The 24,176-nt window shown below is 43.4% G+C and overlaps 1 protein-coding gene across 4 annotated transcripts in view; it reads left to right on the top strand.

Annotated features, from left to right (window-relative positions):
- The window catches only part of LOC126189000 (myosin heavy chain 95F), a 432,971-nt gene that overhangs the window by 271,303 nt on the left and 137,492 nt on the right, over positions 1–24,176 (top strand). The window lies entirely within an intron of this gene.

Below are 24,176 nucleotides of genomic sequence, written 5' to 3'. Positions count from 1 at the left end.
GGCTCCTAATATAGTAGCTGTGCGGAATCAACTTTCATTATAGATCGCTTTCTTACTAATTCTCTGTTGCAAACGGACGTTACACCAGGACACAGTCACAAATTTGAGTACAGCGAACAGACACGCCAGTGACCGGGCGGACATTCCATAATTTTGTGTGTGTGGGGGGGGGGGGGAGGTGGGGGGGGGGGGAAATCGGACTCGAGGGAGAGTTGAACACAGATCTCCCGCCGCCGATTTTCCAAATTGTTCGATGTTGCCCATCTTAAGCTTAGACCGTTGACTATTTCTGTTTTGCTTCATTTTTCACAGTATAGTAGACCTTCCTGTTTTCATGCTTCGTCTGTGTTCAGTTTTTGACGGCTTTCCACTGGGCTATCTTACCATTAAATCTGAGGCGGGTGCGATGTTGTCAGTACTCGTTGCTGCTTAGTTCGACTTCAGCCCCTCCTCCAACCAAGCAATTCGCTGCGACTCGCGGGACAGACTCCTCCCGAACTCCGGAAGTTAGCAAGCGTTGCTCGGAGGGACACTGCGTAGCCCGTACCCTAGGAAAACGGTCTGGTATGTTTGCATTGTGCGAGTGGGGAGCGCTGTCTCGCGAGCAATTTACGTAGCACGTTGCGGGAAATTCCCGCAGCTAGGAAAACGTAGCTTTACCTCAAATACAGACGCCTGAACTCTTGCCACTCCATTTGGCTTACTTCGGCAACAACTGTGGGCCCACCATGCAAAATAATTCTGTGTGGATATCAATCTATTGCATCATGGCTATGTAGTGTTGTATCCTATGTGCTGATTATTAGCGCCGAAAAACAATAACGTAGCGTTCATAGGCTGTGCTCGTCATCTGGTGTTGTGGGCCGTTCCCTCTAGTGTAGATGCTTGTTCACAGATGCAAGCGAATGGTAGTAAACACTGGTGAATAGTCTGCTAATGATCGTTCATTGTGTAGCTTCCATTCGCTCTGGTGTAAACCAGGCTTTACTGCGCTGATTCCATACGACTGATTGGCGCATACTCAGGACTCCACTGCCATGGCTTGCGGAGGAGGTTCAAATCACTGCCTGGTGTCAGTCCTACACCATGTACAGCGCTCCAAAACGATATCTTTAAGGTAGTATCTAATATTTTGTTCATTGTGCTTAAATCTGACACGTGGGTCATTCCACGTGAAGTGTACTAGGGCTTCCAGTTCAGCCATCTTCAATTTTGATGAATTTTGTACAGTATGTACCTGAGGGTCCTACGTGAACTTATGCAAAGATTCAGGCTCACCTGTAAATTGGTTGAGGTGCTAGAGCCACTTTTGTGAAGCCTACTTTTACCGAGACCGAAAAGTAGCGAATAAATCTTCTAGTTTGGCATTCCCCTGTTCTTAATATAAAAGAGCTAGACTCTTGCTTCTGGGTATAGTGATACAACTTTTTGTGCTCTACACAAAAATGATGGAAGTAGAGTTCAGAAAGCAATTGCATTTGGCATAATGTCAGTTCAAAGTGGGCAACGAATAACGTCGCGAGAAATTTGTCCCATACTTTAACGAGGCGTAAGTAGTGGAGAAAGTACGCTATGGACCTGGTCTTTTGCCAAACTACTGTCTGTATGGGTATTTAGTATATCACAAATTTGGGCCTGGCTTGTGTGTTTAATTACTGTGATACCATCCTGTAAAGTTGCTAAGAAACATGAATGTATCAAAATATACCTGTGTTCAAAGTCACGTGTCTCCAAATAGATATCTACCACATTACATTCATTCACACCATTCAACAGGGTACATTTCATTCTATTAGAAAAACTTGTTTTCATTTTGGTGTCTCTTTGGGTAATGTGCAAAAATTGCCCCTAAACTATTGATTTTTTTTTTTTTTTGTAATTCGAGAAAAATGCTTCCAGTGGTCCATGGTAGCTATGCCACTACCAACCTCAGTGACTGGTAGCCCCATCGCCAAGGGGCCACGCCCAATAGCCATGCAAGGTCAGCCACGGGTGGCTTTCTTTATTGCAGGTTCCCAAGCCTGAAAGTGGGTATCAAACAGGTTCCCAAGCCTTGTTTGGGTTTCTTTGTGATTCCCAAGCCATAATGCAGAATTCTTCAGTTTTTAAATGCTTTTAATTTTTTGTTGATGTCCAAAACATATTGCTTCTGGCAAACTGTATTGCCGTCCCATCATTGAAGCAGCTGGAACTGGTACGATAGCTATTATCTGTTGTTCTGGGATCTAGCATATGTATCTTCTAGCTGGCCAGTGAAATGATTGAGCAGCTGCATGAGGATGCATGAAATTAATCAAGGCATCTTTTTCTTCACATGAAAGTTCACAGATATTTCCTATCCACCATTTTCCATCATAAATGCAAGCGACATACTGGCCGGGCTGTAGTTAAGTAATGGCAGCATGTTTAGGAGCGACTTAAGCATATCGGTTAACATTTGCTACAAAGGACAATGTCTCATTTGATGCTCTATGAATCTGAAGTCGCTTTTCATCAGCTGGCACAAAATGGTGATGGCTTTCTTTTTTAATCTAGATAAATTCAGTGCCATGCAAATTTTTTTGGCAATATTCAAGCAGATCAGTTGGTGTTAAGATTTCGTTGTCAATTGGGAGCTGAACGCGTAACTGTGCCCCCAATTCTGTCACGTGGTGATTTCCCATGTCTTGTTCCGAAAAAAATCCATTCTTCAGTAATGCCAAAATGTTTTTTATCATGGCAAAGATTTAGGAAGCTCTTTAAATTTTTGTATTGTGCGGCAGAACCGTCACTAAAATAATGAATATGCTGAATTTCTTTACAGATGCATTTCAGGGATTTGATCAAGTACGTTAAAAACACATGCGCTGCAACTGTGTCATGTTGGAGGCAATCATGCAGTATGTGACACTTTTTAGGTCTTCATTATCTTTGTAGTAAATGACAAATGAATGTATTGTACCTTGACTATTTTCCCAATGAAATCTTTGGACTGCGTCTTGGACAATAAAGGTGTAATTTTCAGAGAAATTCATTAATATAATCAATACTCCTGTTTTGAGACCTTCTTTAGTGAACTGTAAATGGTTGTTCTGATGCTTTGCAATGTAGTGGTGAGTAGAAAGGGCCAAAAATTTCGTAACTAATAGTTCAATGAATTCTTCAACTGTCATTTCTCTGGCTTCAAGTGTATCTCTGTCAGTGTGAGTCCAATGTTTGAACTGAATTGTATCCTCGGGATCAGTATCTGCAAAAGCGCTTTCCAAATATTCCTTTAGAGCTTCTGTTCCTGGACATACTTCACAGTGATGAACCATGCAATAATTTGTTTGCAAATAATTTTGCTCAGTAATATTTTGTAATCTTCTTTTATTGGGCTATGTGCCAACATTAGTTTCACTTTTTGATGTTTTGTGCAGACACAAACTGAATGTGAGGCAGGTGTGCCTATAGGCACATACACCACTTTGGCCTTATTTCAGAAAATTTGGAAAATCCAATTTCCGGTCCATTTTCATTGCGGTACGCAACAAACATTTCTTTTAAGTTGCTAAGTAATAAGTATTTTTGGTCTTGAACCTTTTCTCCATCAGTCCGAACAGTAATACAATCCTTTTTTCCTAGACAAATTCGACTAAACTCTTCATCATAAAAATGTTCCATGACTCTCGCCTTCACAGCCTCAGAAAGCTTTTTTCACACATTTAGCTTTGGTGTGTGCCAATATTCCCTGTTCAGCTTTTAATCTTCCAGTCTTCCTTCCATTCTTTCTGAAAAAGGAAATTTTTCTATAGCCTTTTTGATAGACCAGCTTTTCTCATTATGATCTGATATATGTAATTTGTCTTTCAATTCTTGGATCAGCTGACTGTAATCTGAACAACTCAAGCATTGCTTGCTTATGGATGGTTGCTTCATTTCACTGGGATCAAGTCCTCCCACTTCTACAGTTTTCTTAATAATTGCACCTTCAACTTGATGTATTTTGCGCTTTGCATATCCTTTTGGATCCCTTGCAGCAATTCGTTGAAATTTTAATGGTGATATTCCAACAGCTGTTAAGCATGTATTCAAATTGTGAGCAACATTGATCTAATCATCTTCATCTGACTGAGGTGTAACTTCCATATGTGAATATTTCAGTGTACCAAATTCTTTTCGCCTCGCGAGGCAGTCAAGGTCGGGACACACATGCCCGGACCGTGGCCGTGCCGAGACTCGTCCGAGTATCGGCCGTCACCCGGACAACGAAATACAACATTAAAACAAATGTAGCGGGCCCCACTTGACCGGGCCGTGCACGGGGAACGTCAACGGGCCGGAGCCGGGCCGGGCGGGATTCGCCGTGTTTAATTTTTCACGTGACGGACACGGCCTGACGGTAGAACTGTCTTGTGAGCTGTGCAACTGCGCAAGACCGTTCTGTGTACAAAACATGGATGTGGAACGACTAATAGAAGAAGTTCTTAAGTTTCCTGTTCTTTACGATCAGGGAAGTGAAAACTACAGGAATATCGAGTACAAAGACAGAGTTTGTCATCAAGCTAAAAGAGGATTTTTTCAATTGTACAAGACTTTGAGGTGAAGCAACTCATGAATGACGTATCAGTCCATCAATTCACTCCATCATCCTCCAATTCCTCAGCAAAATCTGTTTTAACACCATATCCTTCACCTGTGGAAAACGAGTCAACAGAACCTACACAGCAGCTTTTGGATCTGCAAAGGGATTCCCACAATTCGTATATAAATAACCAAAGCGATCATCCTCCAAGTTCCCCTGCATCCTCATCAGCTTCAGAAACTAATTCACTGAATAGTCCTCATTTGTTTTTCTTAGGGTAGTAGAAATTTAACTGTATTATTTACTAACTTATGTATTTATCTTTCAGTTACTAAAGTAATAAAATAAAAATGCTGTCCTTAAAGCTTCATATTTATTTGTGTTCTGTGTACGTTTCTTTAACCTACCTTAAAAAAACGCCAGTCGTTCTTTGGGTGAAACTGATACTCTCCAGAAAGTGTCCTATTTTCTCAGTCTTGGTTTTAGTTTCTTTAAAAGTTCACAGACGCTGTAGTGCGTCATCCTATAATATTCATAAAACTTAGTCTCATCATCTATGAGATGAGAAAATAATGTTCGAAACTCTCCCTGTACTAGTCTTGTTTTCCAGGCACTGTGGATCCATAATTTTCTTCTTCTTGTTTGCCTTCGTTCTTTTTCCTCTTCGTCTAAAGCAAGTGCTATAAGTCCTAATTCACTATTACGAAAATTAGTGAACATGTTTTACAGCTTTCACAAACAGAAACACAGATCACCGCGTCCGAGTCACTACACGGAACAACAGAGACACGGACGTGCCCCGGTCAAGTGTGGCCCCTGCAGGAACGGACAGGAGCACGGCCGTCGCTCGTCCGACGCTCGGCCCTGACACGGCCCGGACGTGTGTGTCCCGACCTTTAGGCGCCTAGCCACGGTTCGTGCGGCTCCCCCTGTCGGAGTTTCGAGTCCTCCCTTGAGCATGTGTGTGTGTTGTCCTTAGCGTAAGTTAGTTTAAGTTAGATTAAGTACTGTGTAAGCCTAGGGACCGATGACCTTAGCAGTTTGGTCCTATAGAACTTCCCACAAATTAAATTAAATTCTTTTCTACAGGAAGGGCACATTGTTCGGCCTGGTTTAATATCAGACATGGTTATCCTCTTTAGCAGATCAGCTGTTTCTATGTTGATTGAGCGCAAACTTTTTCGTGCAGTATGGTTTTTCTTATAAATGGGTCGCAGCATGACCTTCGCAAAAATTCAGACCTTTGTAGGAGTAAAGCTTCATGGTGGAAGCACAGTTGAGCATTTTCAGTAGAGTGGAAACCCCGTCTTGTAAGTAATTCTTGTTCTTCTAAGGAAAGTTCCTTTACAGCTTTTAGACCTTTTAAGGCATTGTATGTCGTTAAATGGCATGGGGAATCAGTATTGCATACATTAACTTGATCTTGTTTTTCCATTTTAGCAACAACTTGATATGCTTCAGGCACTAAAATCAAATTTTAGAGTCCTAAATGAAGAAAAGAAATAAAATTAACAAGCATTCAGCTCCACAAAAATTATGTAGCAGTATCTAGTACAGTTAAATGGTTAAATTTAGCAATGACACTGTCACAAACAGGTTTGAAATCACAAAATAAGCCGGCCTTTGTGGCCGAGCGGTTCTAGGCGCTTCAGTCCGGAACCACGCTACTGCTACAGTCACAGGTTCGAATCCTGCATCGGGCACGGATGTGTGTGATGTCCTTAGGTTAATTAGGTTTAAGTAGTTCTAAGTTCTAGGGTACTGATGACCTCAGATGTTAAGTCCCATAGTGCTCAGAGCCATTTGGACAACAACCTGACTAGCATATGGATAAGGGAGGAAATGTGGTTTTTAATGGAGCTAACATAGGAATTTTACGCTCGTCCAGTTTCGTAAACAAAATGTGTGACTTGCGAACCAGATACAACCGACACCTGTCGCTGGACAGCGCTGAAAACACGTTAATGAGCACGTTATCATATGATGCGGGCGCATTGTCTCGTGCGTTCGGTTTTTGCGTCCGTGTCCACGTCGACGTCAGCGGCCTCATCCCTTGTAGGGACGGTTTTTAACAGTTGCAACGCCGCCAGTCAGCTGTGTTAGTAGACTTCCCACCGCCGGGAAGTGCAGTTCTGGAGCAGGCCGGTGCTGGCAGCAGTCGCAGGGAGCTTCCCTAGCGGCGCGCGGGCCAGATGACCTTCCTGCGCCGCTTGCATCACCGCTGACTCAGTTGAGGCAGCACCGTCGCTTTTTGCTGCTCACGCCCAACACAGCTGTGCACACGCCGATTGTTTCGCAAAGAGCAAACATGGCCAGCTCAACAGGACAGCGGTGTGACTCGCGTTCCTGTTCTGCACTGCTGCCAACTGCGTTCCTCGAGAAATTATGTGGAGAGCTTTCATTTATTGTCTAATATTGATATAGATAAATTTTACATACTAGAACAGCGGAAAATGTGGTACCTCCAGAACAGCGAAAATGGGTTATTTGACCTCTAATGACATTTGCATTAGAATTCACAACATGGGTATCGTTATGTCCCATATTTTTCCTTACATTCGTATAGCACGTACACATTACAATCAAAGTTTCACGTCGAAGTTGTAACTCTTTTGGATTACTGTGTTGGTTGCGAACACATTGCTTGTCTATCGAGCACGATGTGGCTTACTTCTGAAGTTCCTAATATTTATTGCTTTCTTTCAAATGTTTGTTTCTAAAGAAATAGTTACTTTTTGAGCGGATTATTAGTATTTTTCGCGTACTCCATCATTCCAAAAAGTTTTGAGACAGGATTAATAAAAACTAGAGAGAAGTTAAGATGTTCGTTTTAATACTTCAGGTGTTTTACATAGTTCCCACACACTTGAGTACAACGCACAGAACGTTCATACAACAGTGTGAAACTGCAAGAAAAGTTCTTTGTTGGGGTGGTGTTCAATTCCGCATCGCCACGCTGAGTGGCCGCAAATCAAGCGGTACAGGACAAACTTCGCACACTTCACTCTTCTTCAAAACATTCTGCAGAATGCCGTGAAAACTTGTTTTGGAGTTTTTTTTCTTTTTCTTTTCTTTTCTTTTTTTTAATTTGTGGTAAGGTCTTATGGAACCAAACTGCTGAGGTCATCCGTCCTAAGCTTACACACTACTTAATCTAACTTAACGCTAAGGACAACACACACACACACCCATGCCCGAGGGAGGATTCGAACCTCCAACGGGGGACGCCGCGCGGACTGTGACAAGACGCCCTAGACCACGAGGCTTTTAGAGATCTTCAGTTCGTCAGTAATGCGATTTGTAACACAACTTTGACAAACTACAATCGCACATCCGCTATTTAAGACTGCCTGCTCACAACTGACTGGTCGAATTCACATATGTTGTTTACAGTTGTTCATTCAAGCTCACACCATAGTGCGCTGACGTCGCTTGTACGCCAGGAATAAATCACCCTCGTAATTTTTTTTTTTTTTTTTAACAGACGGTGTTACATTTTCTGCAGACAGCTTAGTTGTATTTCTGAAGGATGTCGCTAGTCTCGTTACCCTTGCGCATTCCAGTTTTACACTTCTTTCGTCTTCTTCGTTTATCTGTTCCAAGAACCGCTCCTTCATTCTATTGGCTTCCTTGCTCCTGTCTGGCTCTTTCTTGTTCCATATTAATTTCATTTACTAGTTGAAGAATGAACGCCTTCCTCTCCATCTTGTACGGATCGTATAAAAATATTCCGTTTGAGGGCGCTGCTGCTCCATATATGCAACGTGACGCGACTTCGATGTGGATATAAGTAGCGACATGTAGGCAAATGCGTGCGGTAAATGTGGAAACGTGAACTATGGCGACTTTATTACCAAATGCGTCCCAACAGGACGAACGTGCTGTTATTCTTTTCATGGATGCCGAAGAACAAACACCGGAGAATGAAGAATGTGTATGGGGGGGGCATGTCAATCGAAACCCACCGTTGTGGGAAACTACGATAAGGATTGCTGCTACTTCACGATAACTCACGTACCCGTATCGCAAATGTCGCAAAGCAGAAGTTACGCCCCATGCGATTGTCACGCCATCGGTCCCTTAAAAAAGGCCTTGAAGGGTCGACGGTTCCTGTCGAGTGAAAATGTGCAGCAGCAGTTCTTCACGCAGCCGGAAACGGTGTTTTACCAAACGGGTATCTCAGCCTTGTGCGTGGTGGGTTGATTGCCACAGTGTTGCCTGATTGGCATACCGATTTTGGTGTGTACAGTCTTCGAACAGAATCTTTTTTATCGCCCCTTATATTTTTGGGTATTTGACTGTAAATGACCCAAGCATTCATATCAGGGCTACTGTTAAATAAATGCGTCGCCCATCTCCTATAAGCAACCTTAGCTGAGTGTATACGAATATTTTGATCAACGACGCCCATAGCATACTTTGTGGCTTTATAGAAGATAACTGTTTCTGATTTCTTTTTCCATCTTCACTCAATGCTGCTTCAGGATGTTGTCTGCTGAGAATAAAGACATTTTATTCTAGTTTCTAGCTGTCAGGGTACACAGTAGCTTGTCAGTATTTTCAAGATGGTGATGGATTTTTAAGACAGTACAATTCTGCTTCACGCATTCGGGTGATTCCCTACGAATTTTGTTCGTGTTCCCACTTGTTCTTCTGTTGAAGTTTCTTCGAAAGCTGAAGGAATGTAAAGAAATTGTCTGTCATGTTTCTTCCTTCGTTTATAAATGATTCCATGAGGCGAAGAACTACATCATACTCTCCTTATGGCTGTCTGTCTGTCGGCCTTGCTCCTAAAGGCATTGCAAATGTATTTGAATGCCACTTCTGCAGCCGTCCACAACTTGCTATAATGCACGTCACAGGCGCTTTTCGTGCTAAAGATGTCCACATCTGCCAAACAATTGACCTAACGAAGATTTATACAGATCTATTGTTAACCTACACAGATGAACTATATATGACAAAATTTTCATTATCTATAAATAATTATTGAAAGACTATGGGCCAGTTTTTAGACATAGATGACCCCTCTCCTGATGCTGATCATATCGTATGAATTCTACCGTGAACAACTTGCGAGTGGACTGCGAGGGAGTAGTAGCTTAGAACAAATAGGTATATTAAGACCCATGATCATGATTCCGATGTTAGACAATATATCCATTTTAACTGTGTTTCTTTCTCTAAACACAATTACTATTTGTGCTCAGGTATCTGTAGCTTGATTTTCCATCTTAGCTATGTCTGTCCCCGATCTTGTTAGTAACTCTCAGACTACCAAAAATTTTGTTCAAATTTTATAAACATTACTGCATTGGTATTTTGCTAACCATTGTTAATCAGTAATTTTTGAAATTTATGTAACTGATCTTTTGTATGTGAAAGCCACACTACTGTCAGTTGGTTCCTGTATATATTGCAGTAATACCTCATGGTTAACTCGACTGGAATTTTGTCTTCTATGAACACTTGGGCAGGACACAATCCCGTTATTTTACATTTATTTTCATTTTATTACGAGACAACTCTTTGATTTGATACGTCTTCACTCATAGAACGTATTTACTTTTCCACCAGGAGATACATCACCGTAAATATTAGTCTCTCCACACAGTGGACCGTCTATGTTAGGGGAAGGTACAGTACATGGTTTTTATTAACGTTTTGGGTATCAGTGTTGTATTGTACAGATGTTCACTTACCTTCTTTGCTGACAGGCACTTTTAATTCTAATTTGTATTAAATTGGCTCTCCACCACATCTGATGACTATCGTGGCTAAGACTTGGCTGAGCCTGGTGCACCTTTCCGCGCATGCGTGACAGACGGTATTTCCGTATACTACTCATGAACTTTCAGAACATGCTGTGCTTTGGGCTGGCTTGCTCCACGCGTGTCCTCTCACTGCCACTTGTGTAAGCACTGTTTATAAGTGGAGTTTTTAAACTGGGTTCTTGGAGGACCTCTGTTCTTCTACATGGGGGCATAATTTTATCAGGTGTACGATGCGAGGAGAGAGACTTCGCGAACTTTTCAGATTCCTCCGCTCCGATGAGAAGCCATCCCGAGTTCATTGTTGCCAAGATAGCTATTATTTCAGAAACATGTAATAGATTCGTGGAAAACTGCTTCCGCTGTTACCGCTCTGGTGAAAATATTACAACTGAAGAGCTGTTATTTTGAAGCCAAGTAAGGTGCAGGTTTACAGAATTTATGCCAAACGAAACTGTTAAAATATGAACCCGCTACTGAGGAAGTAAAAGTTGAGCGGTGTTTTTTCTCCCCTTTCGCTCTTCTAGTGTTAAAAAGACACTAACCAGTACATCCGAACCATTATAACAAAATCTATAATTCGTCGAAATTCGACGAGTTGAAATAAGATATCCGCGAGTTTCTGACTGAAATTAAGAGAGCAACCAGTCGCTATGATCTATCCTACCTACTTTAGATAAAGAGAGCCGTTAGCGGTTTCGACCCTCAAAATTACTACCTAAAACGGCAATATGCTCATTACATGATCTGGACATCTGGTGATTGGCAGTGGAATGTACAATGGCGGAAAAAAATCGCAACAACAAAAAATAATTAAAGTAGAGTAATGAAATGTCGGGAAAACGTTTGTGCAGGTAACATATTTAATAAGTGCGAGCTAAACCATTGCAAGTGTGAAACGCTGGTACATTAATAACCGGTGTAACCGCCATAATGTTGAATGCAAGCGTGCAAACGGTTATGCATTGTGTGTATAAGTGCCGGATGTCCGTTTGTGGGATGGAGAGCCATGACTGTTGCATTTGGTCCGTCAATACAGGGACAGATAATTCTGTTTGCAGATGACGCTGGAGTTCTCGTCCGCTGATGTCCCAATGCGCTCGATTGGAGACTGACCTGGTGGTCGAGCTGGCCAAGGCAACATGTCGACGATCTGTAGAGCATGCTGGGTTACAACAGCAGTATGTGGGCGAGCGTTATCCTGTTGGAAAACACTCCTGGATTGCTGTTCATGAATGGCAGCCAACAGGTCGAATCACTACGAGGTGCATTCAAGTTCTAAGGCCTCCGATTTTTTTTCTAATTAACTACTCACCCGAAATCGATGAAACTGGCGTTACTTCTCGACGTAATCGCCCTGCAGACGTACACATTTTTCACAACGCTGACGCCATGATTCCATGTCAGCGGCGAAGGCTTCTTTAGGAGTCTGTTTTGACCACTGGAAAATCGCTGAGGCAATATAAGCACGGCTGGTGAATGTCCGGCTACGGAGAGTGTCTTTCATTGTTGGAAAAAGCCAAAAGTCACTAGGAGCCAGGTCAGGTGAGTAGGGAGCATGAGGAATCACTTCAAAGTTGTTATCACGAAGAAACTGTTGCATAACGTTAGCTCGATGTGCGGGTGCGTTGTCTTGGTGAAACAGCACACGAGCAGCCCTTCCCGGACGTTTTTGTTGCAGTGCAGGAAGGAATTTGTTCTTCAAAACATTTTCGTAGGATGCACCTGTTACCGTAGTGCCCTTTGGAACGCAATGGGTAAGGATTACACCCTCGCTGTCCCAGAACATGGACACCATCATTTTTTCAGCACTGGCGGTTACCAGAAATTTTTTTGGTGGCGGTGAATCTGTGTGCTTCCATTGAGCTGACTGGAGCTTTGTTTCTGGATTGAAAAATGGCATCCCCGTCTCATCCATTGTCACAACCGACGAAAAGAAAGTCTCATTCATGCTGTCGTTGCGCGTCAACATTGCTTGGCAACATGCCACATGGGCAGCCATGTGGTCGTCCGTCAGCATTCGTGGCACCCACCTGGATGACACTTTTCGCATTTTCAGGTCGTCATGCAGGATAGTGTGCACAGAACCCACATAAATGCCAACTCTGGAGGCGATCTGTTCAACAGTCATTCGGCGATCCCCCAAAACAATTCTCTCCACTTTCTCGATCATGTCGTCAGACCGGCTTGTGCGAGCCCGAGGTTGTTTCGGTTTGTTGTCACACGATGTTCTGCCTTCATTAAACTGTCGCACCCACGAATGCACTTTCGACACATCCATAACTCCATCACCACATGTCTCCTTCAACTGTCGATGAATTTAAATTGGATTCACAATACGCAAATTCAGAAAACGAATGATTGCGCGCTGTTCAAGTAAGGAGAACGTCGCCATTTTAATTATTTAAAACAGTTGTCATTCTCGCCACTGGCGGTAAAATTCCATCTGCCGTACGGTGCTGCCATCTCTGGGACGTACTGACAATGAACGCGACCTCATTTTAAAACAATGCGCATGTTTCTATCTCTTTCCAGTCCGGAGAAAAAAGAATCGGAGGCCTTAGAACTTGAATGTACCTCGTAGATTGGCGTACAAATTTGCAGTCGGGGTGCGTGGGATAACCACGAGAGTGCTCCTGCTATCATACGGAATCGCACCCCAGACATAACTCCAGGTGTAGGTCCAGTGTGTCTCGCACGCAGACAGGTTTAGTGTTGGCTCTCAACTGGCTTCCTCCTAACCAGCACACGGTCATCACTGGCACCGATGCAAAATCAGCTTTAATCAGAAAATACAACAGACATCACCCTGCCCTCCAGTGAGCTCTGGCTTAACACCACCGAAGTCGCAAATGATTTGGTTTGGGGCAGTGGATTGCACGTTACAGGGCTCTGGCTCGGAGCTGAGTTTTAAGTAACCGATCTGTAACAGCTCGTTGTAACAATGTGGTGCCAACTGTTTGCAGCTGCAGAAGGATGCGCCAGAGCCATACGCCGAACGCGATTGTCTTCCCTCTGGCTAGTGCCACGTTGCCGTCCGGAGCCCGGTCTTCTTGCGACCGTACATCTCGTCACCACCGCTGACGGCAATCACGTGTAATGGCTACATTCCTGCTAAGTCTTTCTACAGCATCGCAGAAGGAAATCCAGCTTCTCGTAGCCCTGTTACACGACCTCATTCAGTGAGCTGTTGACAATGGCGTCTTTGTATTTCTTGACAAACATCAACTCACCACGTCCAATCTCAAAGGTAACTAACGCACACAACCGTTACAGCGTGTATTTAGAGCAAACCTGGTTTGCATCCTCATAGAGGCGCTACCAGCGTTACTCCTATGTAACTGGCGCGAAATATGAATAGACATCATCTTTCAGGTGTAGAAACACACGTAACCAACTTTTGTTGAGTCGAACAACTCCTTCTTGGTCTTACGATTTTCCATTCCGTGACTGTAGTTTCATGAAGTAACAGTCTACATCAATATAGCAGACAGTGCAAAGATAAGTAAGTAAAGCAGTTATTAGTCTGGAGATTGCTTTGAACAGCACAGCGCTTTACTAAACATGGTTCTGTTCGTGGTGGTATCCCATTGCCTTCCTCCGACTTTTGAACCGGTTTAAACCAGCCACTTATAGGTAGACCCACAGTTTAAAGTGGGTTTCGGCCTTTTTTACATCAGTGGACATTACCAGGGTTGAAAGAAGTGATAGGTGACAGATACAGATTCTAGGATTGACAAGAGATCAAACCCGAGACCTCTGGATTTGTAGTCTGGCAGTTAATCACTGAGCCACCGAGCCAGCCAAACAAAATTTCGTTCTTATCTATAACAACATAAAGACGTCCTTTTAGTTAACAAGCACTGATTAGGTCACACATGCAGCTTCACAACTTTGGCACATCATTAACAGTTTTATCTTATTCATTATATTGGGATGTATTTTCCCAGTTATCATAGACTTGCCATTGCACACAAAATTGTGTAACTTGCCGCACTATAGACAATAGGTCGTTAAAAGGACGTATGCAGATTGCAGGTGCCGCTCCTGAAGATGTCTTCAAATGGTTCGAAATTGTGCGAGATTTTTTTTTTTTTTTTTTAAGTTGCAAATCAAGGGGACTGCATATATATTCGCCTTAAGTAACAGGCCAGAGGAAGTCAGTGGCAAGCCAACTCCTCTGAAACCTAGCCGGGGAAGCAATGTGGGATTCATGTGTTCTCCGTGACTCTCACTGACAATTAACGGAACTGACCTTGAGTCCTATTTTACGAAACGTTATTAGAAATGGAAATTGAAGAAGCAAGATTCGTCCAGCACACTGACTGCAGTAAGCTGAGGAGGGGTGAAGCGAGAAGTCTCTCGTGCTAACACTGCGCACGTGCTTTGTGTTTCATGCTGATAATCGACGAAACTGGAACTGACTTCCCTGTGCACTGTAAGCCTTCTGCTCCGAGAAGTTTTTGGTAGCGCCTGCGATGAATCCGAAGTTGCTTCATCAGTCCTGTCCAAAGAATTAAACCGGCAGCCACTACTCGTGGACGATGGTTCAACGAGTCTGGTGGCAAGAGACTGTCACTAGCTAACAGTAGTTCTCTTTCGAGCGCCATGTTCTCCATGTATTACCTCTTACGGGGAGCAAGCCGAGCTCAGTGAAGTATGGCTGGTTGCACGCCGGCAGCACTACATGCAGCCGCTGGAATGTCAGTCAAAAAACTGTTTTATTCAAGCTACGCGTAATCGCTACTACGCTACAAACTGTATTGTTATTCCAGAATGAGATTTTCACTCTGCAGCGGAGTGTGCGCTGATATGAAACTTCCTGGCAGATTAAAACTGTGTGCCCGACCGAGACTCGAACTCGGGACCTTTGCCTTTCGCGGCAAGTGCTCTACCATCTGAGCTACCGAAGTGTTATTGTTAGATTTGCGACGTTGGCAGAAACTGGACACATATTATAGTGCCTGACAAAAAAAGTTCGCCGGCCGCTATGGCGGAGCGGTTCTAGGCGCTTCAGTTCGGAACCGCGCTGCTGCTACGGTCGCAGGTTCGAATCCTGCCTCGGGCATGGATGTGTGTGATGTCCTTAGGTTAGTTAGGTTTAAGTAGTTCTAAGTCTGGGGGACTGATGACCTCAGACGTTAAGTCCCATAATGCTTAGAGCCATTTGAACAAAAAAAAGTTCAGTACCTGGAAAACACGGTCAGATGTCGATGTAACTTCGTGCACAGACACGGCATCGGCGGCCATGTAAATGATTAGAGTTGTAATACTTTATGACAGATAAAAAGGACACCAGAGTGCATTAGTGGTGTTCGTGTGTAGTGCTGTTGTACGAGTCTGTCGCGACGAGCTTCAACCGTGAGACGAAACGTCCTTGGAAAACATCTTTCACAGCTAGAGTGCTTCTGATTTGCAAGAGGCTTGTCGCGTGCGCCGCTGTTGTCTAGGAATGACGGCCTGGAAGGCTCGTTCACGCGAGAACCCACGCAGGAATGGCTCACAGCTAAAACCGGCAATGGCGCTGCTTCTTTGTTCCGCTTTGCGAGAAAGTTGAGCCGGCCTAGTCCCACACTTCCAAGGCTCATTGCCATGGGCAGCAGCATATTCAAATCTTTTTATCCCTCTCATTTTAATTATTGCTGAATTCTTTATCTCACTTTCTTCCAATATGTCCCTCCTGTCTAGAGCTTTTTAGATTTGTTTATATTCTGAATCCGTTTTACATCTTATCATTTCGAACTTTATCTCCGTATTCTACTCTTTAACATTCTTCTGTGCCTTTGGGAAAAATACAGCATGTCTCAGAAGTATTTCGCTACTTCGTACAAGATTTCTGATTGCCGGCCAGTTTCTTCCACCGCCAGGATCTGAACCAGCTACCTCCGAATCGAGCGTCACTTCACAAGTTTGCATTTATATCTCAACTGAGGATAAAATTCAGAAGACTTTGATGTATTGCGAGAACTCTTGGAAGTGCAGTGTATCGGCAACTGCGTGCTCATCATAAGTACCACATGCGTGTGTGAGTCTCGTAACATTTGGTTTACCCGAAGAGACAGAAGAACATTGAAGTGTTGCTGGAAGGGCTGCAACATTCCTGGTCAGTGTAACTTAAATGGGTGACCGTGACAGAAACTCCGTATGTTTCTGGCGTATGGGTAAATTTAGAGAGTGAATATTTACGATACGTGTGTATGTACGTGATTACCCTGCAATTCACACATAAGTGTTTGGAAGACGATTCACAGAACCACCTTCAGACCATTTCTCGAACATTCCCTCTCGAATAGCACATGGGAAAAATAAACACTTAAATCTTTCCGTGCGAGCTCTGATTATGTTATGACGGTCATTTCTCCTATGTAGGTGACGGTCAACAAAATATTTTGGCATTCGAAGGAGAAGGCTGGAGATTGAAATTTCATGAAAAGGTCTCGCCACACCGAAAAAATACTTTCTTTTAATGATTGCCACCCCAATATGTTTGTCAAATCCGTAACACTTTCTCCTCTATTTAGCAATAATATAAGACGATGTGACCTTCTTTGAACTTTTTCGATGTCCTCCGTCAATCCGAACCACTTGCCTTGTGTCTGTATGTACACTACTGGCCATTACAAATGCTACACCAAGAAGAAATGCAGATGATAAACGGGTATTCATTGGACAAATATATTATACTAGAACTGACATGTGATTACATTTTCACGCAATTTGGGTGCATAAATCCTGAGAAATCAGTACCCAGAACAACCACCTCTGGCCGTAATCACGGCCTTGATAGGCCTAGCCATTGAGTCAAACAGAGCTTGGATGGAGTGTACAGGTACAGCTGCCCATGCAGCTTCAACACGATACCACAGTTCATCAAGAGTAGTGTCTGGCGTATTGTGACGAGCCAGTTGCTCGGCCACCATTGACCAGACGTTTTCAGTTGGTGATAGATATGGAGAATGTGCTGGCCAGGGCAGCAGTCGAACATTTTCCGTATTCAGAAAGGCCCGTGCAGGACCTGTAACATGCGGTCGTGCATTATCCTGCTGAAATGTAGGGTTTCGCAGGGATCGAATGAAGGGTAGATCCACGGGTCATAACACATCCGAAATGTAACGTCCACTGTTCAAAGTGCCGTCAATGCGAACAAGAGGTGACCGAGACGTGTCACCAATGGCACCCCATACCATCACGCCGGGTGATACGACAGTATGGCGATGACGAATACACGCTTCCAATGTGCGTTCACCGCGATGTCGCCAAACACGAATGCGACCATCATGATGCTGTAAACAGAACCTGGATTCATCCGAAAAAATGACTTTTTGCCATTTGTGCACCCAGGTTCGTCGTTGAGTACGCCATCGCAGGCGCTCCTGTGTGTGATGCAGCGTCAAGGTTACCCCCAGCCATGGTCTCCGAGCTTATAGTCCATGCTGCTGCAAACGTCGTCGAACTGTTCGTGCCGATGGTTGTTGTCTTGCAAACGTCCCCATCTATTGGCTCAGGGGTCGAGACGTGGCTGCACGATCCGTTACAGCCATGCGGATAAGATGCCTGTCATTTCGACTGCTAATGATTCGAGGCCGTTGGGGTCCAGCACGGCGTTCCGTATTACCCTCCTGAACCCACCGATTCCATATTCTGCTAACAGTGATTGGATATCGACCAACGCCAGCAGCAATGTCGCGATACGATAAACCGCAGTCGCGATAGGCTACAATCCGACCTTTATCAAAGTCGGAAACGTGATGGTACGCATTTCTCCTCCTTACACGAGGCATCACAACAACGTTTCACCAGGCATCTGGTGTTTGTGTATGAGAAATCAGTTGGGAACTTTCCTCATGTCAGCACGTTGTAGGTGTCTCCACCGGCGCCAACCTTGTGTGAATACTCTGAAAAGCTAATCACTGCATATCACAGGATCTTCTTCCTGTCGGTTAAATTTCGCGTCTGTAGCACGTCATCTTCGTGGTGTAGCAATTTTAATGGCCAGTAGTGTATTACCATGCAGCACAAATGCGAAACGCAGCAACTTCTGCCAATAAAACGCAGTTTTTTGTTTGCCGTCACAACAAAATTTTACATGATTATTCCAGCTTAAGTTGTTTGTAATTGTAATCCTTAGGTGCCTAGTGGAATCTACAACATTTAATTTTCGTCATTCATAGTGTGACCGAAATTTAAATCTAATTTATGTAAATCATTTGGCAATTCGTTAGGATTTCCAGAAAACTTTACCAGACGGCTATTGTCGAGGATTTGAAGAAAAGGAACGAAGATGGAGATTTAATGGCCCGTCGACGATGAGGTCATTACAATCGGAGCAGACGCTTGGATAGGGGTAGTACAGCGAAGGATACCGCTGTGACCTTTCACATGAACTATCCCACATCTCATTAGACGATATAGGGAAACGACGGAAAACATAAATCTAGATGGCTGAACAGGGATTTGGACAGCTGTCCACCCGAATGAGAGTACCGTCTCTTAATTACTTTATCAGCTCACTTGTTTCCTTTTTTTTCTCACAAAGGATTCGCGAGTAGAACAGAAAATGGGGCCATTAACAATAGCACGAAGTACCTTTCTTTCTGCGTTGTACAAAATGTTTCATAGCTTGTACTTAAAATCTCGAACATTCTGACAGCTCTGTGCTAGCCTTTGTCTGTTTGGCGCCAGCGCAGGTGGCGTTGCTGCTCTGTTTACTGGCTACAGATGGCCCGGAGATAGTCTCCCAGCAAGTACAGTGAACTCCAGGCGTTGCGAAGCGGGCGAGGCTCAGCGTGAGTAACGGTCCGAGAGAGGCGGGCCGCGAGCACAGTGAAAGCGAAGGCCGAGCGCTGAACCCCTCACCTCAGCTGGCTTTGCGTCTGCATATATCATCGCGCTTCTCAGGTGCGAAACGCAGCAACTCCCTTTCTCCTAGTAGCCCATTCTGCAGTTCATCTTCATCTACATCCACATCTAGATCCATACTCCGCAAGCCACCTGACGGTGTGTAGCGGAGGGTACTTTGAGTATCTCTATCGGTTCTCCCTTCTATTCCAGTCTCGTATTGTTCGTGGAAAGAAAGATTGTCGGTATGCCTCTGTGTGGGCTCTAATCTCTCTGATTTTTATCCTCATGGTCTCTTCGCGAGATATACGTAGGAGGGAGCAATATACTGCTTCACTCCTCGGTGAAGGTATGTTCTCGAAACTTCAACAAAAGCCCGTACCGAGCTGCTGAGCGTCTCTCCTGCAGAGTCTTCCACTGGAGTTTATCTATCATCTCCGTAACGCTTTCACGATTACTAAATGATCCTGTAACGAAGCGCGCTGCTCTCTCTTGGATCTTCTCTATCTCTTCTATTAACTCTATCTGGTACGGATCCCACACTGGTGAGCAATATTAAAGCAGTGGGCGAACAAGTGTACTGTAACCTACTTCCTTTGTTTTCAGATTGCATTTCCTTAGGATTCTTCCAATGAATCTCAGTCTGGCATCTGCTTTACCGACGATCAACTTTATTTGATCATTCCATTTTGAATCACTCCTAATGCCTACTCCCAGATAATTTATGGAATTAACTGTTTCCAGTTGCTGACCTGCTTTATTGTAGCTAAATGATAAAGGATCTTTATTTCTATGTATTCGGAGCACATTACACTTGTCTACATTGAGACTCAATTGCCATTCCCTGCACCATGCGTCAATTCGTTGCAGATCCTCCTGCATTTCAGTACAATTTTCCATCGTTACAACCTCTCCATATACCACAGCATCAGCCGCAAAAAGCCTCAGTGAACTTCCGATGTCATCAACAAGATCATTTATGTATATTGTGAATAGCAACGGTCCTACGACACTCCCCTGCGGCACACCTGGAATCACTCTTACTTCGGAAGACTTGTCTCCATTGAGAATGACATGCAGTGTTCTGTTATCTACGAACTCTTCAATCCAATCACACAATTGGTCTGACAGTCCATCTGCTCTTACTTTGTTCATTAAACGACTGTGGGGAACTGTATCGAACGCCTTACGGAAGTTCAAAATGGTTCAAATGGCTCTGAGCACTATGGGACTTAACATCTGTGGTCATCAGTCCCCTAGAACTTAGAACTACTTAAACCTAACTAACCTAAGGACATCACACACATCCATGCCCGACGCAGGTTTCGAACCTGCGACCGTAGCGGTGACGCGGTTCCAGACTGAAGCGCCTAGAACCGCACGGCCTCACCGGCCGGCTCTTACGGAAGTCAAGAAACACGGCATCTACCTGGGAACCCGTATCTATGGCCCTCTGAGTCTCGTGGACGAATAGCGCGAGCTGGGTTTCACACGATCGTCTTTTTCGAAACCAATCCTGATTCCTACAGAGTAGATTTCTAGTCTGCAGAAGTCATTACACTCGAACATAATACGTGTTCCAAAATTCTACAACTGATGGACTTAGAGATATAGGTCTATAGTTCTGTACATCTGTTCGATGTCCGTTCTTGAAAACGAGGATGACCTGTGCCCTTTTTCAATCCTTTGGAACGCTACGCTCTTCTAGAGACCTACGGTACGCCGCTGCAAGAAGGGGGGCAAGTTCCTTCGCGTACTCTGTGTAAAATCGCACTGGTATCCCATCAGGTCCAGCGGCCTTTCTTCTTTTGAGCGATTTTAATTGTTTCTCTATCCCTCTGTCGTCTGAGGCCAAGCGGTTATTTAGCCCTTGCTTGATTGATTTTCCTTCATTTTACAACTGTTCACGTTGTTTAATGGTGGGGGACGTTTGTCGAAAGATAGTCTGTTTTTTTATGCCAACTGGAGGAGAAAAAAAAAGCAGAATGACATGAAGGAATCAACAGAAGAACATGAAGTCAGTGGCACTTAAGTCTAACAAGGAAATCTTAAGGATAAGCAGTCTCCGATTTTCTTCCTGTTTATTGTATTTGAAGGTCACGGCCTGGACATAAATTTAATAAAGCAGTATGACGCAATTGAAATAATTATTTAAATTACGATAAATTTTTGATATGCCACGTTTTAAAATCGGAATTTTATTTAGCGTATGGAATTTAAGTACATTTCAGTACTGGATCACGTTATTCTACAGTACATAAAATTACATATATTCACAGACAAACATCTAGTCATTTTATATATTCGATGGACTTTTGGGATGCCACGAGGAATTCTTCAAAGTCACCACTGAACGCTCTAGCACTGTATTCTTCTCTGATGTGCTGGATGGTCTGCTTAGGCGCGCCGCAGTCACATGCAGGCGAAGACAGCAGTCCCCATTTGAAGAGTGAGTCAGCACATCTTCCATGTCCAGTTCTTGATCGGTTCAGAGTTGACCAGATCTTGCGGGGCTGATCAAACCCAGGAACTGCCTCGGTAATACAAGGCATTAGGTGGCAAGTTGTTGGGGCATTCTGGAGCCATTCTCTTCTCCAAGAGTTGATGTCAGACCCAGTGAGGCTGTCGAGAGCAAGAGGAGGATGTCTTGAACGAAGCCTTTTGGTACTCAGATCAGGTATATCGATGTGTACCGGTAGTTCAGGGCTTGCTTCGATCTTGTTGTATTCCCTGACCAAGGCTGCTTCTCGTGTATTTTTGGTGGTGGTATATGACTCAGCACTGGTAGCCATATGTTAGGGGTAGACCTAACTGTTCCTGAAATGATGTGCATGGTGTTGTTAAGTTCGACATCGATTTTGTTCACATGACTACTGTTTAGTCATACTGGTGCACAGTACTCCGCCGCAGAGTGTATCAGGCTCGGTGCAGACGTCCTCAGAGTTGTTGCAGTGGTTCCGCAGAGTTTATGGATGAGGTTGTTTCTTGTTCTCACCTTGGCAGCTGCTTTTTAAGGTGTGATTTAAATGGGGTCGATGTGGCTTCACGTCCGTGGGTGTAAACCTGAAACTTGCCCCACACGTGACCCCTGGGTGGTGCTAAGAAGGCAACGAAACTGGCAGCCAGACAATCGTTCTAGATCTCCTGGCTATACGAGAAGTACATAAAGTCGGGCTAAAAAGTATAAAATAATTTATCCTAGCTCATATAGAAAGCAAAATTCGTCATTGTGAATTTTTAATATCTATGAAAATACTTATTTATAACGAAATCGTGTAGCGCATGCGGTAGATAATAGCAAGGAGGTGAACTAGTCATGCGTCAATTATGTATTGCATGGGACCTACGTTTCTCGTTTTAAATATTACAAGTATTTTCATAGGTATTAGAAATTCACAGTCAAATTTTCAGCTTTATCTGTGTGAGATTAGGAATTTGTATGGAGATAGGAAAAATTATTTTATATTGGTTAGTCCGATTTAAAAACGCGGTCTTTTAAAAATTTATTTTTATTTTAATAATGATTTTCTGCTTTTTAGACTTAGGTGTGTGAAATTTCCCAATAGCTTTCAAACATTTTGATGAGATTATAACAAAGAGATGTAAATATCAGATTTATTTCAGTTTCTCTACACCTGAGCCAACCAGTATATTGCTTCTTTCTACATATATTTCGAGTAAAGACCGTAAAGATAAAACCTGAGAGATTCGACCTCACACGTTTTTCCCGCGAACCATTTGCAACTAGACCAGAAAAAGGTGGAAATGGCACTGGTACACAAAGTAAACGTCGTCGCACACCAGACAAGAAGGCGAGTTAATATTGCATTGTCATCCAGTTCTGAGCTATGTTGAGAGCTTAAGTCTCTAGCTCAGCGAGAGCTTAGATTAAAATAAGTTGCAAAATTTGTTCCGGACGGACAGGCAGACAGGCAAGACGGAAGGCGGCCTAATAAAAACGTGATAAAAAATTGACTTTGAAGGTTAGAATAATTCCGAGTAGTGTTAAGTAAAAAACATTTCTAACTTATTAATTGAGGTACTGGGTAGTTGAGTACACAGCGTGGTTTTCCTGTAATATCAAGTCACAGACCTGTTCAATTCTCGGTAGGACCAGTCTTTTTTTTATTTATTTATTTTTTTTTAGACCTATACGCGACACAGTCTACTACCAGCGCCTCTGTTAATAAGTTGCAAATATTTAGTTCTTGAGAGCACTCGGGATCTTCTAATATTCAAAAGCGATTTTCTCACTTTATAACACAGGCACGAACTACAAATTCTATACGTATGAAACATATCCGGAGAATTATAGAAACACGTGAAACAATACTGACGCTATGGTTTATTTTGGAAGACGACTAAAGAAAGGCAGTTAGGCGAAAGGTTGGTGGTCCGGCCACATCCGGTGGCGAATACGTTTTAATCGCTACCCTCAACTACAGGCTAATAGAAGCGACGAGAAACGTACGTTCGTACAAAGCATCTACTGCCACTTTGACGATTTGGCTTTGTGTGAATCATGCCAGGATGCGTTAGACAGAGGTTCAGATTTTCTTTGTCGGTGTACACAAAGCCAAATGATGGACAATAATTATTCCCCATTGGCCAATGGGTCCTTCTAATGACAGTGCAAAAGTAGTAGTAGTGTAGGTAAAAACATGGCCATACATGGTCTTGCTACTGTATGTGCTTAGAGTACGACAATCCAGTTGTGTAAAGTGCACAAAAAAAGCGATTTTATTTTAATTCGCAAGTGCCTTATGATCAGGCTGCTCGCTCATTTCAGTTTGCAAAAGGTGTCCCACAAATAACGTAACTTTTGAGTGCATAATAACATAAATTCGTTAATGAAATTAAGTAATTTATAAATAATGTGTTATATATTAAGTGTGGTCTTACTTAAATGCCTCCACTACTCTGTACGCAGACTTTCGTTCTTTCGATGAAATTTTCCATAATTTTCAACGTACTTGCACTTTTGGTTCTGAAATGACACACTGAATCTCGGCCTTGAGCTCTGG

Source organism: Schistocerca cancellata, chromosome 5 (assembly GCF_023864275.1).
Source record: "Schistocerca cancellata isolate TAMUIC-IGC-003103 chromosome 5, iqSchCanc2.1, whole genome shotgun sequence".
Lineage (NCBI taxonomy): Eukaryota > Metazoa > Arthropoda > Insecta > Orthoptera > Acrididae > Schistocerca > Schistocerca cancellata.
Note: the sequence above shows the minus strand (reverse complement) of the source record. Positions and strands in the feature narration are given on the sequence as shown.